The sequence below is a fragment of the Chiloscyllium plagiosum genome, chromosome 17 (genome assembly GCF_004010195.1).
Source record: "Chiloscyllium plagiosum isolate BGI_BamShark_2017 chromosome 17, ASM401019v2, whole genome shotgun sequence".
NCBI classification, from domain to species: Eukaryota; Metazoa; Chordata; class Chondrichthyes; order Orectolobiformes; family Hemiscylliidae; genus Chiloscyllium; species Chiloscyllium plagiosum.
In genome coordinates, this window is record NC_057726.1 from 35,183,433 (window position 1) to 35,188,226 (window position 4,794).

At 43.9% G+C, this 4,794-nt stretch overlaps 1 pseudogene; it reads right to left on the reverse strand.

Moving 5' to 3' along the window:
- Window positions 1–1,001: 1,001 nt before the first annotated feature.
- LOC122558748 lies at window positions 1,002–1,110 on the reverse strand (annotated as a pseudogene).
- Between the last annotated feature and the right edge of the window lie 3,684 nt (window positions 1,111–4,794).

Genomic DNA, 4,794 nt, shown 5'->3' on the forward strand with positions numbered 1-4,794 from the left:
CCCAGATCTCTCTGTACTGTCCCTTTACCTAAATTGATTCCATTTAGGTAGTAATTTAGGTAAAGGGGCAGTACAAAGAGATCTGGGTGTTCTTGTACATTAGTCAATGAAGGTAAGCATGCAGGTACAGCAGGTAGTGAAGAAGGCTAATAGCATGCTGGCCTTCATAACAAGAGGGATTGAGTATAGAAGCAAAGAGGTCCTTCTGCAGCTGTACAGGGCCCTGGTGAGACCACACCTGGAGTACTGTGTGCAGTTCTGGTCTCCAAATTTGAGGAGAGACATTCTGGCTATTGAGGGAATGCTGCGTAGGTTCACGAGGTCAATTCCTGGAATGGCGGGATTACCTTACGCTGAAAGATTGGAGCGACTGGCTTGTATACCCTTGAGTTTAGAAGGCTGAGAAGGGATCTGATTATTAAAGGATTGGACACTCTGGCAGCAGGAAACATGTTTCCACTGATGGGTGAGTGCCGAATCAGAGGACACAGCTTAAAAATACGGGGTAGACCATTTAGGACAGAGATGAGGAGAAACTTCTTCACCCAGAGAGTGGTGGCTGTGTGGAATGCTCTGCCCCAGAGGGCAGTGGAGGCCCAGTCTCTGGATTCATTTAAGAAAGAGTTGGATAGAGTTCTCAAGGGTAGGGGGATCAAGGGTTATGGAGGTAAGGCAGGAACAGGATACTGATTAAGGATGATCAGCCATGATCATATTGAATGGTGGTGCAGGCTGGAAGGGCAGAATGGCCAACTCCTGCACCTATTGTCTATTGTCCGCCTTTCCTGACTGCCACCCGCAGACAGCGTGCAGCCCCAATCCCTTTCTTTCCGCCTTTCTTGCTGATTTTGGCAGCGCTCCGCTCTCCTCCCCTCCGTGTCTCGTGCCTGCAGGAGACTGATGCCAGGCACAGCAGCAGCAGCAAAAATAACCTGCCGCTCCATTGCCTGGCACAAGACAAGTGCAGAGGGGTGACTTGAGCAGCCACTGCTGGGGGAAAAAGCCTACTGCACCTGGTATTCCCAGGCGGTCTCCCATCCAAGTACTAACCAGGCCTGAAACCGCTTTGCTTCCGAGATCAGGCGTATTCAGACTAGTATTGCCGTAGGCGCTGGCCTCTGCCTTTTCTCCCTACTTCAAGGCGTGCTGGCCAGCCACATTTTCTTTCTTGCTCTTTCTCTTTATCCCCTTTGGCTTTTTTTTCTCTTTTCTCTTTGCTCTTCCTCCTCCGTGCGTGCTTCCCTCCCTCCGTCCCTCCAGCTGCCTTTCAGCCAGCCCTTGCCCACCAGGCTCCTGTAGTCTCCCACATCCCCACACAGGCCAACTGCAAGCCCTCCCCCTGCTTCATAGGGCTGCAGCCTGCATTCTCTCATCCTTCCACACTCCTCCACCCCTCCATTTCGGAATGCCGGGCACTGGCCAGTGGGGTACCGCACGGATCAGTACTGGGACCGCAGCTTTTTACAATCTATCTTCAGGATATACAAGATGGTATTAGCAATAACATTCGCAAATTTCATCAGCTGGGTGGCAGGGTGAAATGTGATGAGGATGTTAGGAGATTACAGGGTGACCTGGACAAGTTAGGTGAGTGCTCAGATGCATGGCAGATGCACTTTCACGTGGATAAATGGATCCTTATCCACTTTGGTGGCAAGAACAGGAAGGCAGATTACCACCTAAGTGGAATCAATTTAGGTAAAGGGGCAGTATAGAGAGATCTGGGGGTTCTTGTACACCACTCAATGAAGGTAAGCATGCAGGTACAGCAGGTAGTGAAGAAGGCTAATAGCATGCTGGCCTTCATAACAAGAGGGATTGAGTATAGAAGCAAAGAGGTTCTTCTGCAGCTGTACAGGGCCCTGGTGAGACCACACCTGGAGTACTGTGTGCAGTTCTGGTCTCCAAATTTGAGGAGAGACATTCTGGCTATTGAGGGAATGCAGCGTAGGTTCACGAGGTCAATTCCTGGAATGGCGGGATTACCTTACACTGAAAGACTGGAGCGACTGGGCTTGTGTACCCTTGAGTTTAGAAGACTGAGAGGGGATCTGGTTGAGACATATAAGATGATCAAAGGATTGGACACTCTGGCGGCAGGCAACATGTTTCCGCTGCGGGGTGAGTGCCGAAACAGAGGAGACAGCTTAAAAATACGGGGTAGACCATTTAGGACAGAGATGGGGAGAAACTTCTTCACCCAGAGAGTGGTGGCTGTGTGGAATGCTCTGCCCGAGTGGGCAGTGGAGGCCCAGTCTCTGGATTCATTTAAGAAAGAGTTGGATAGAGCTCTCAAGGATAGTGGAATCAAGGGTTATGGAGATAAGGCAGGAACAGAATACTGATTAGGAATGATCAGCCATGATTATATTGAATGGCGGTGCAGGCTCGAAGGGCTGAATGGCCTACTCCTGCACCTATTGTCTAATTACATTCAATGGCAATGAAATCCACAGGCTACCCACTCTTCGGGTGATGAAATTTCTCCTCATTTCAGTCCTAAATGATTTACTCTGTGACGCCTGATCCTGGACTCCATGGCCATCAGAAACATCCTCCTTGCAAGTACTGTGTCTTGTCCTGTTAGAATTTAATAGATTTCGAGGAGATTCCTCCTAACTCTACTGAAATCCAGCGAATATAATCTTAATGATTTGTCATCTCCTCTTATATCAGTCTTGTCATTCCAGGAATCAATCTGGAAAACTATCACTCCACTGTTGCTACATCAAGAATATCCTTCCTCAGACACGGAGACCAAAACTACATACAATATTCCAGATGAGGTATCATTCAAAGCCCTGTATGTTTGCCACAGAGCATCACTGCTCTTGTACTCAAATCCTTTAGCTACCAAGGCCAACTCACATTTGCTTTCTTCATCGCTACTGCACCTACATGCAAACCTTCACAAAATGATGTCCAAGGGCACCTGAGTCTCATTGTACATTCCCCTCTCTCAATTTATAGCTATTCAGATAATAATTGACCTTCCTGTTTTTGCTACCAAAATGGATAACCTCAGATTTATTCATATTATACTGCATCAGCCTTTTGGCTATTCACTCAACTCATCCAAACCATACTGAAGCATTTCCACATCCTCCACACAGCTTGCATCCAATTTTTTTTCATCTGTGAATTTGGAGATATTGTGTTTAGTTCCCAAATTCAAATCTTTATTATATATTGTGAATAGCTGGGGTACATTTATTTTTCAAAAACGCATTTTTTAAAGGTACAATGTTACCAATATTAAGAAAAAAAAATTATTCGCAAGTTCTATACCATTCACAAGTCTGCACTATTTACTCCTTCATTAAAACTAAACCTCAATTTTAGCCTAAAGAGTCCACTGTTCTCTAGTCACCTTTTTAAAATAATTAATTCGAGGATGCACTTCACTTGTAATAGTGTACATTTTATTTTTCAGCAGTCAAATTTATGTTTATTTTAACAGGACCTGCACTATGGACTCAAATGTGGTCTACTTTAATATTGATTTAATGCCAATCAATAGGAAATGTTGTTCAGTCTGGAAAAGTTGGTTTCTCCAAGTGATTCACTACTCTGAAGATAGAAGAGCTCATTATCACACACGGTTGTAAACTCTTCTTTCCGCTTGGAAGTTGAATGGAGAGCAGAAAGGAACATTGAGTGTGTGGGATCAGAGGGCAGAAATCTGCAATTTCTTCTTTTCATTGAAAATATCATTCCAGCAAGTTTTGGTGAGAGCGAGAAATGATGTTCCCTCCCTATCAGATTTTTCCTTAGATGCTCCACACAGACAATTTTTCCTGCCAGAGTGGAGAAGGAAATAATCTGCCCAAGGTTGGCAGATTGGTCAAAAACATTTGAAACTCACTTGATTAAAGGAAGTAAATTTCAAGGCACGGGCAACCATGAGATTTCAATCTTCATTGATGGAAGTAAGCAGTTAATTAGTTGAAGAGTCTCAAGAAGATGAATAGAAATCATCTATCCATTGTGATACATCATGTTAGGAAAGAATGGGACAATACAGAAAGTGAGCTCAGAAGAAATACAATTATATTGAGATGAATACTGGCATGCTCGTTATTACCTACTTAAATGCTTTCACAAATGCTAAGTCTTGCATTGTACAAATGAAGCAAAATGCATTTAAAGTTTTTACAGAATGTAGCAGTTTACAGCTTACAAAACAATTTATACTGGCAATTTGAGGAATTTTTTGCATTGCTGTCATCTGACAAAATCTCATGTTATAATGGAATCCAATAACAGCAAGTAATCTTTCAGCAAATATCAATACTTTAGAAGTATTCGATAAAATACAGAAAAAGAATTTGGACACAACCTTGGTGGCAATTTGGTCAATCATCATTTCCTGAACAAGGAAGGTGAGGAATTGATCTTCTTCTTCTGATTTGGTTTCACAGTGGGAGTCAGTGTAAGGAGCATGAGCAGAACCATACAGCTCAAATCCATTTTCCTGCACACTCACCTTTTACTTTTTGCGTATTTTTTCTATCCTAGATGCCCTGAACTTGAAAAATCAGAGGATTGGGGTTGGGGGGTGGGGCATCCTTCAGCTATGTGGCGTGGCTTCACCTTATCTTTTGAGCAGTCCTGATCTGCACAAAGAATCGTTATTAATAATGGTAGAGGAATGCACCACAACCCTCAGATAATTAGCTTATTGCCCATAGTGGATACGATTGCAGGAACAACATCATACTGCTACAACACATGGAAGGTGGGGGTAGTACCAGTAAAAGATATCAGAGGATCAGATCCGATAAAAGGGAGAGA